The following is an 11,515-nucleotide window of genomic DNA, read 5'->3' on the forward strand; positions in this document are numbered from 1 at the left end:
TATATATATATATATATATTTTGTTATTTTAATTTAGATATAATTAAATAATATATTATAAAATAAAATTAAATTTAAATACTTTATAAATTAATTATAAATACAATAAACTAATAAAACAAAAAAAAAAATTAAAAACGTAACAAAATGAATTGAAAATAAAAAGTTAAAATATAATTAATTATAAAATAAACTAAAAACATAAAAATAGGAAACGGATGTCGACATCCGTCGACGGATATCGACATCCGTTTCAGTGCCTGGACGTCTTCTTTTTCAATACACACAACACAGAGCACACAAATAATACAGAAATCAACACCAGACCATAGAAACCTCAACAAACACACCAACCAAATATCAACCATAAAGAAAGCTACCCAATCTTACACATTACATACATTAAAAAAAAATAGAAGAAACGAAAAGAAACTAACCTGTCGAAACGAATGAAGAAGAACCACCGCCCCGCACCGCTGCAACACCCGCCGCACTAGCACCCTCCGCGCCGCCGCACACACCGACTGCAAAGCACCAAACACAACCGCATCAAAACGAAACCAACATCTACACCTCTCCGCACCGCGCCGCACCGCGTCGGACCGCCACACACTCACCGCACCGCCACCCGTCGCACACCAACAAGCCGCATAAAGCAACAACAGGTTCAGAGGAGGACTGGGAGAGTGAGAGTTGCAGAGAGCATTTGAAAATGAAAGCTTTGGTGGGGGTGGGAATACGCGAAGGAGGGAATCTTGAGTCTGTGTGTGTTCAGAGGGTAAAAGAGGCAGGGTAGATTAACTTTAGTAAATAGGGGTATAAAGGTAAAAATAAAAATAAAAAAACAAGGTTATTTTTGTATTTAAAAAAAATCCAAAAAAAATGGGGGGTGGGGGATGAAATTGGGGAGGTACAGGGAGTAACCCCCTAATTTATCCTACACACGCCATCTTGATGGGTTGGGTGACCCAGCATTCTTTTCTTATTTTTATTTCATTAAATTTTTCTTTTAAAAATATTTTTAACTTGTTTTCATATTTTTTAAAAGTTTTTATTTTTAAAATTGGTTCATATATACATATAAATGAATATTAAAAGAGTATTTAATCACATAAAATATTTTCTAAATTGATTAGTTAATGTTTTTAGTTAGATAAATTAAAACAATTATTGCATTTTCATGTTAACTTTTTATAACTAATAATTGGAACTTAATTTATAAGTGTTAATAATTTAAATTACAATACTATTATACATTTAGAGTTTTGAAAAATATAACATAAAAAAAATACTTGATGGAGTCATTTCCGTTCTAGCTTGATGATTTTGACTTTGAGTTCTCAATGTCTCCAAAGGGTTCTTCTTACTTTCACAAGCGATTAAGCTTCTAAAGCACACAAAATACTTCCCTCGTTACATATCTTGTACTAACCAAGCAATCTAAAAAACCAACTATAAATTTGTATAACAATGGAACACGAGAGAAGATAATGCATTAGTAGAAAATATTAAAAAGATAAAAAATATCAAAATCTCATAAACAATCATAAATCGTAAAATATAATAAAACACCAAAAGGTTGTATACCTAAATAAAGAAAACCTAAAATGAGAACTTACCCATTGAGAGAGGTTACAGTGACCACAAAATAATGACAACGAAAGGACAAAGAGTGAGCGAAGAAATTGAAGACAAAAGCTCGAGAATGCCAGGTTCGACGACCATCACCGTGACAAAAGGAGGTGTTGAAGGCAAGCATGGTGGAAGGAAGAGACAAATGTTAGGAATGTTGGCACGAGGAGTGCTGGGAGGAGAGAGTGCGATTGTAGGTATAAAATATGCATTTTGATTTTAAAATAATTGAATATCCAACTTTCTACACCGGTTCTAGGTCTAACCGATATAAAATATTATGTAATTTATTACAGTTTTGTCATTACTTCATTTTCTATATTGATTATGAGAGTAACCGGTATAAAGAGTCTCACATTGTTTACAAATTTGTCACCACATCACTTTTTATACCTAGTGGATTAGAACTGGTATAATAAGTCACTATAAAAAGTGTTTTTTTACTAGTGTATGTCCTCTTATACAAATTTAACATGAAAATAATTATGTATAAAAGAAAAAAAGATAAGAGGAGCAACTTAATATGAATGATGATGAAAAACCTATTGCTCCAATTGACAAAATTGTTTGAGTTATTTCCTTCCTTGACATAATAATAAGGAATTCAATCTTTTGCCATTTTAACAAATTTCAAGGTTGTGTTTAAAGATAACAAGACTCGAATATGGAAATATGTTTTGGTATCATTAGTATACTTTTGACTTAACAGAGTTTGTTTAAATAAATTTAATGGAATAACTTTTTAGGAAAACTTGATGATTCCTAATAAAGGAGGAAAATCTATATTTTCTTGCATAAATGATGCTTAGAGGCACTACAAGTGTTGTATCAAGAGAAATAATTTTCTAAGGTACTTTTTGTTGAATGAGCAACTTAAACATTGTATATTTTTTAATATCATTGCAAGCATTATTAACATATTGGAAAAAATCCATTGATCAAGTAGGTTATTACAACTCTTATTACTATAAATTTAAATCCAACTTTAAATATTTTTTTTCTATAATGCACATCATTGGTGTTTCGGGTATAGGTTCAAGGATCTCCACAAAACACTTTTTCACGCTTTTCTTCCGAATTAGCTTAGGTATTTCTGTACGGTCTAAATCAAAGGCACATCGACGTTCAAGTCAGTAATTAATTCGATCAGGGGTCACATTAAATTCTTAAATTCACAATAAATGCAAGCACCTACCTTCTTACCTTTGACTTCTATTTATAGGTTTCAAGATGGGCCTAAAATTAACGAAACCCTAATCACAGTCCAATCATGGCCTATTACATGCTAAGTAACACTTACTAGTAATCTTGATTTGAGTGATGCTTAAGGATGATGCTCATTGGAAGATCTCGTCCGATCTTCCACTTTCTTGTGCATATAATCATTGCACTGGTTATTTAGATTACATGACGCGTGGGTTCCAACCTCTTCAACTAGTCGTTCTCTTTTGGTGGTCTCTTCAAGTCGATCCTATTGTATGATCGTATGTCCATACAATACAGTTGGTGAAAAGAGTGTTGTTAATAAAGCTAAACAAAAAGTATGTACACCATTATGAAACCAATAAACTTTGCTAGAATTCGTGTTGCATTGATATTAATATTGTATTGTTTGATTATTTCTTGCATTTTCGGTTCTAATGTAAAAAAGTATTTTAATCTTTAACTAATGCAACTTGCAAATAAGAAGGAAGGGAAAGAAGTGACTATGTTGAAACGTTTATAAAAACTCATCAAGGTCGTAAAGAAAAATTAATGGATGAAGAAACATAAAATGCTATTATAAGTATTTTCTGATGAAATTATTAAATATGTTCAAAGTTCCATTCAAGATTCAAATGATTAAGTGGAACAAACATTTGAATCTTTATTTGGAAAAGAAAACTTTGGTTGATTGTGTTCCTATAGAAGAATCATAACACCTATGATATTGAAAAAGAAGAAGAAAATGTTGCTATAAAAAAACATATAAAATTGAAAGGAATTAACAGCAAAACAAATTAAAGATATGCATGTAATGATGAAATTCATGATGATGCAACAAAGTCCGAAATTAAATGATGACAATATAGATGAATTGGTGACGAATGTTTTTAACAAAGAAAGTCGTGTAGTAGTACATTGTTCATTTACATACTACTACCAAAAAGTGCATAGATAATACTTTTTTTTATCATAGATAACGCTTTTTAAGCGCTATCTATGCGTGCACTATCTATTAGCGCTTCTAAAAAAAAGCGCTATCTATTGGTGGCTGACAATAGATAGTGTTTCTTTAAAAAAAAAAGCTATCTATTGTCAGCAACCAATAGATAGTGTTTCTTTAAAAAATGTTATCTATTGTCAGCAACCAATAGATAACGTTTCTTTAAAAAACGCTATCTATTGTCAGCAACCAATAGATAACGCTTTTTTATAAAAGTGTTATCTATTGGTTCAAGTTTTTTTTTAAAAAATAGTTTTAGAATAAAATATAAAATATTGGTTCTATTATATACAAACCCACACTATATATTGGTTCTATTATATACAAAAAATATAAAATATTGACAAAAGTATGACAAATGTTTCAAAAAGAATGTTCATTAATATGAATACAAATTTTTGGTCCAATAATATTTCAAAATTTAATCATTAAGTCGTCTAGTACGTGTCATGACATGACATTGCTTTATAAGATAATATATACAACCATAACATATATATATATATATATATATATATATATATATATATATATATATATATATATATATATATATATATATATATATATATATATATATATATATATATATATATATCCTATCAGTACTATACATCACTATAACATAACCTATATACATCTACTAATTACATGTAAACATCAATTTTCCCTAACTTCAATGATCTGACTTTCATGATAATGTTGGCATCTACAACTAGAAAAATACTGCAAGAAAGAAAAATAGTGTAGAATTAGTTAATTAAGTTTTACTACAAATTAATTATAAGAATAAAGATAACTTACATCAGTTGAAATTGTTCCTCCTTCACACTATGTAATAATTTCCTTCATATATTGACACATTATCTTGTTGTAGCATATCTTTTAACTCATCTGCATTCACTACCTTTAAATGACAACGCTGCAAGCAAGGACAAATATTCTACCTTTGCATGCTCAACTGTAAATCTCCGAAACCCTTTCTCCCCATCCTCATATTCTTTTGATAATCGACTAGTAAACATCCATTTTCGGTCCATATTTTCTTAATCTATCAAGATTAGTCAATATAATATTAGCAATATATATATAAACTAACACTATTTGCAATAACATACTATAAAATAATATTCATCCTACCTCAACTTTAAACACATTGTATGTGTAAGAAAAATTGACAACTGCAATTTACAAAAAGAATAACAATGCAATTAATAAAAATGAAAGGACTAGTTAAATAAAACTACAAAACATGCATTGATATATATATTACCTTTTTTTTTTCATAAAAGAAAACTGAGCTATCAAAACGCTATCTTAAATCACACCTTTCATTTTAAAAAAAAAATATGGCAACCCATATCCTATTTCAAACACCAAGCTCATCGCACCATGTCTTTGAACCAATTAAAATACATATAGGTTCCTAAAGACTAATAAAAAAGAACCACAGATTTACAAAAATATAATTAAATATAAAGTTTAATACCTATTTTGGTCTCTCGATTGGTAGGGTTTGTTCAAAGTTGTCCTACCTTTTTTCATTCGTACAAAGTTATCCCATATTTTGTAAAAAACGGTTCAAATTGATCCTTTTTGCGTGGCGTACTGTGTGACGTGTCCAATTGTGTGACGTGTCCAATTTTTATTACGTGGCAACATTATCGGGTTACCGGAAGATTCTACTTCAAACCAAGGAGGAGTACGACACAAACCATCCCGCCAACAAAATCGGGAAGAGTCTCATCTTTAAGGTCCTCCTCTTTCTTGTTGCTTGAATCTGCCCACAAAATCCCATCCTTCAAACATTTGAAATGTCTCGACATGGCTTTTAGAGCCAATGCTGAGTACACCGTGGCAACACCATTACCTGCCACCGCTTCAAACGACGACACCACGCTCTTCATCTGATTTCGGTAGTGCTTGTACCTTCTGTCGACCTTGGAGACAAATCAAAGCCAAAATAAAAATATGATACAATTTAATTTGAAAGTTACAACTAGTTAGTCTCCATGGAATGAAATGATTCACCATCCATGTTGTAAGAATAAATGTTGCCAGGAAAAGGAAGATGGAAAAGGGGTTTGCATTGTGATGGGTTGATATTGTCATAGGTTGATAGCATAACATTTAATGAATGAGCCCATAGTGACTGCTGAGTTAGTTTAGGAATGAAAATCGAAAGACCTTAATCCAATCAACCCACGCACACCGACTCAAAAGTTAAGGAATTAGAACTCACATACCCATCTTGTAACATTTGTTGATGCTAAACACTGTATGGTTTTCCAAAGAACCCTTCTTTGAGACCCGAGGGAACAAAATAAGGATGGTGGCTTATTTGGGAGGTGACACAGTTCTTATTCAAGATGCCATGGGTGAGAAGGTACCTATCATATGCTGTAACCTACAAAAGATAATTAATTTTGCTGGCTTGAATGCAAATTAGGAGCATAAAGCCACTTTGTGTTCAAGCTACTTTGAATCTGCTGAACATTTGTGCCTTTGAACAGGTTGGGAAATTTCTGCAGCTAATAGCAACTTTCATTGGGGGATTGTGTCATGTAGGAAGAATGGGAGTGTCACCGACAGCAACGCTAAACACAGTGCCAAAGACGTGTTCGGTTGCACCGCAACGGCACGGTGGCGGGTGTTGACGTTCATTGATTTTTGGGTGAAGAAGTAAACCCTAGATATTTTGAAATACTAGGTGCCACATTAATCAGGCCACACAATTTCCACGTAATAAAAATTGGACAGGTTGGCCAAGTTTCGTTAGGTTTTTAACGTCGTAAGCAAAAAGGATCAATTTGAACCGTTTTTTACAAAATATGGGATAACTTCGAACAACTAAAAAAAGGTAGGACAAGTTTGAACAAACCCTACAAATCGAGGGACCAAAATAGGTTTTAAACCTTAAATATAACGTATCGTTTATATAATTATAACTATGAAATTCATGTATATAGATTTTATATTCCACGTAACAATATTATAGGAACTCCAAATTTATGATCCAAAATTTTCTTTTCCTTCCTCCTATGTAAGCATTGTTACCAATAGAAAAATCAAATACAGAGAACACAAAAAAACTTGTAGTCATTGTCAAAAAGAAAAAAAAAATTGCACAACATAGGATAAAAATGGGAAGGAATAATAAATAAAGAAACCGCACCACATACAAATTCTTCGAATAAAGCTAGGCATGCGTCAACACACCAAACATCCAAACATGAGTTACTATTTCTAAAATATGGTTGCTGAGGATATATAGAGTTACTGATCAGGTTTCTAAACTAGTAGGCAGATTTTTAGTTCTGCATATAAGGAGGGAGAGTATAAGCGAGATAAGAGTTAATTAAGTTTCCTTAGAGCTTTAGATCATTTAACTGAACTAGAGGCAATGGTTTATTGATGTTGGTGGGCCTTACGGGAAGTTACTTATAATTCAGAGAACTCCCTAGGTAATAGGGAGTCTGATACAGAATCTAAGACTTAATAATTAACGTGAGTAGCCCAAAGTACTTGGAATTAGTAAATTTATCTGCTGGATTAATGTGGTTGAATTATATGGCAAGTGTTACATTTGTTTATGGTCTATTGATATGTTTGGCAACAGTATAACCCTGATAAGCAAGTGTTCAACCTTTTAGCCAAGGAACTGAAGGTTTGTTCCGTGAAAGGGTGTGAGAGTGATATTTGTGATGGTTAATAGGTGCTTGTGATCATGCCTTGATTGTGACTCAGGAAGACAATTGTTTAATAGAGGGCATTAGGCAAGTCTGATAATGAACTAGACTCATGGTTGATGGACAATTGTAATAATGAATGCAAGACCATGATTTGATTCAAAGGAAACACATACCAGATTATGTTAACCTGTTGATGAATGGTTTCAATATGGTTTAGTTTTTCTCTGCAATTTATAACCTAATGTAAACTTGTAAGCTTAGTGGTGACACTGAATTAATAGATAGAGTGAAATTTTAAGAAGTAGGAATTTCTCTTAAAATGATGAAAGCGACATTCTATAATATTGTGTTGTTTTGGGTTGACAAAAATAAATTACAGAACGATTGAATGTACATTGGTGGAATAGTCTGTGATGGGGATAACAGTTAAGTTACTCGAAGACCAAAAAGTCTAGGTATATGATAGTAGCTAAGAAGCAAAGTTAGCAAGGCATTAATTATGAAACTGGTTTAGGGAGGGAGATCTTTTTTGTGGATACAAAGTACATTAGGCGATGATCAAAGAGTTTAAATGACTGGTTTGTTCCAGATAGTAACTTTAGGCCAACAAATCCTTCATAGGGTTGTTCCTTGCGTTGACTTAGGGTAATAATGGGACATCAAAGAAAGTGCTATTGCCGCAGATATTGTCAGTGATTACATTAAGGAGGATATTTCCGAGTAGCATTATGAAGTACATAAAGAACAAGTTCAGCGAGATATTGCAACAGTTACTGAAGTTGAAAATGTTTTGCACGCTCCAGAATCAGAGCAACTGGTTAAAGCAGGAAGCTTGGATATTGGTACAATTACTGGAGTTGAAAATGTTTTGGATGCTCCAGAATCAGATGAAGTACTCAATATGGTAGAATTAGAGCAACTGACTGAAGTGGGAAACTTGGAAGAAAACCTGGCACAAGAAGTTGAGACTAACTTAAATGTTGAAAATCAGCAAAGTTTGAATTCAGAGGTTGCTGAAATTAGTAATGAAGCGTATGACTCAGTTACAAGTTAAGCACAAGAATATGAGGTCAGCAAGCAAAGTTTGGATTTTGTTGTTGCTAAGGTGAATCATGATGTAGTAGAGGAAAAATCAACAAGCATAGATGTTGCAATCAAAGGGAATGAAGGGCAACTAGAAGCAATTCACGATTCACATGTGTTGATCTATCTAGTTCTCAGTGTTGGTATTGTTATAATTGTAGGTGCAAGTATCAACTGGTCTAGGAAGGGTAAAAGCAAAAGCAAAAGCTCCATAAAGCAACCTCTGGAGTTGCATAAGGTCTCCTTTCCATCTAATAACCAACAGATTTCGCCAGAGAAGTCACGTGGGCCCATAGAAATGGACGTGATTGAAGATTCCTTAGAAACGAGTAGCTTTCAGCAAAGCTCGTTCTACAGCGAAAATGTAGCAAACATGTATGATCAGAGTTATATAGGTTGAATCATTTATCACTTCTATGAGCTAATAATTATTGTCCTTTAAAACAAAAATACAACATCTAGCTATGGTTTATCATTATGTGTCTATTTTATTGGAACTATCATTCAAATAGTTATTTTTGAATGCTGAAATTTGACTCAAAAATCCAAATTCCTTTGACTGAACATGATCTACAACACTCACTAATTTCTCCTTGTCATCTTAAAAAGAACTTTATCATGTGGAGTTATGCTTGACATTTCCCAGCATCCCTTCAACCAATTATTATGCTCAAAACAGGGCCCTTAAGCTTCAAATCTAATTAACAAAGTCAAAACTTAGACATATATCAAATTATTGTCAGCCGAACAATGGCCATCTCAATAAAGTATTTGCCTTTATTTATTTCCACACAACACAATCTTTTTAGTTAGAGGGAGAGATCGTATACAGTTTATATAATATAAAAAAATTTGGAAAGGAAAAAATCAGGGTCAAGAAAACAAAAGGTCCAAATTGCCCTTTACAAAATAGAAGGAACAAGATTATGGGTCCTATAATTCAGATAAAAGGAACTAAAATCTGTCAAACCTCGCAGTCCAAAGCACCACGGTTGAAAACGGGAGTTCAAAGGAGTGAGCAAAGACGTACACGTCAGATGGAGAACCATAGAAGGAGCCCTAACGCACTGATGAAATGAAGGAGAAAGAGCCTAACACACTGATGAATGGAGGAGAAAGAGTCCTAACGCATTGATGAAATGGAGAAGAGCCTAATGCACTGATGAATGAGAGTAGCAGTGCGAATGAAACAGAGAAGAAGCGCTATGCAGTGATGAAGTGAACGTCAAATTTGCAGGAGTAGTCGTGGTAGCGGGAAGGAAATTTTTTTAATCATAACAGATCGCGCGTATCCTAAAAAGCGCTATCTATTTTGTCTCCATAGGTAATTTAATTAAAAAAGCGTTGTTTTTTTGGTTTTTGTAGATAGCACTTTTATCTGTTCGTATATTTTAAATTATTAATTAAAAAAATAATATTAAATAGTTATAGATAACGTTTTTTAAAAAAACGCTATCTATTGTCATAATTATAGATATCACTTTTTTAAATAAGTGTTATCTATTATTTCCACGTATTAATAGATAGTGTTTTTTTTTTTTTTAAATTGTTATATATTGAGTGCTACCTTTATTCAATTTTGTAGTAGCGATTAACTTACAATCCTAATTTTCCAATGATTATGATCAAGAGGTATAATTAAAATTTATATTACTCTTAATGGGATTAATCTAATGTTTACTTGTTGAAAATGTATGATATTATCTTTATTGGTATGAGTTCTGGCATGGTTGAATTACTCCTCAAAATGCTTTGTATGATTGTACAAAATCCTGTCTTTTTACCATACATGGCTAGAGTAGGAGTTGACAAATTTTTTATGTAATTGATTGTCGTCTTTTATTTCATTCCCATGTACAAACAAATATACCTAATTTCAGTGGTTCGGATGATAAGAAATTTTAGTCATTACTTACAACTACTTCCTCTATACATTTATTTTATTCTTCACCTTCAACTAAAACTACCATTATAATAAGGATTTTATAAATTAAAACTACCAATTTCTATATTTTTTTCATAATGTTTTATCGAGTTTCAATTTAACTCCACACTTATTGCAAGCAGCAATAACAGCCATACATATACTTCTTATGATATCATTTAACTTGATAATTAACTATCTTTATTTTATGAAGTGACATTTTTCATTTTAAGTTTTGCAGCTTGTTGATGAAGATGATTATGAAGAAGGGTAATATTAAAATATGAGATGTAACGTAGAAAATTTGGTGATGCATGTTTTGTTAATTCAGTTTGTAGTTTAGAAAGTTTTGTCAACAAATACATTAATACTTTATAATAAAATTATACAGTGTTGAAATTTTGTGACAATAAATTCTCATAATATTAGAATTTATGATATTTATTGAATTCGTGATATGACCATCTGAATTATATGTGTTACTTTCATTTTAGAACTTTTTCTAATAGTTCTAATTTCGAAATATATGTATAAATTTTAAATTTCATTACATATTATAAGTGTTTTAATTAATTTTGTTGATTTTATTTTATTTCCTTTATGTTAATAAAATATATTTATTTTATGTAATATCTTAAGAAAAGCTATTATTATATAATTCAAAATAGGGTAACCTAAATATATAAAAAAATTAAAAATAATTTTTAAAATTTATTTAAATGGTTGGATTTCTATATTTTTCGCCTTTGAAAAAATGTTGTCTTTGATTCATGGCATAATGTAGGCAATAATATTCTAATCCTTACTGTTTCGGTTGGAGACGAGATAACCACGGACCACGCTGAACTCGTCCTTCACTCGGTAACTTGATTAACAACAATCCGTAAACCGAACGGTGGGTACCTGCAAGTTAGCACTCCAACGCTCAAGTCAGCGAGATCACTCTAGTCAAATCGAATGAAAAATAGTCTCACCCAT

This window comes from Vigna radiata, chromosome 7, assembly GCF_000741045.1.
Source record: "Vigna radiata var. radiata cultivar VC1973A chromosome 7, Vradiata_ver6, whole genome shotgun sequence".
NCBI lineage: Eukaryota > Viridiplantae > Streptophyta > Magnoliopsida > Fabales > Fabaceae > Vigna > Vigna radiata.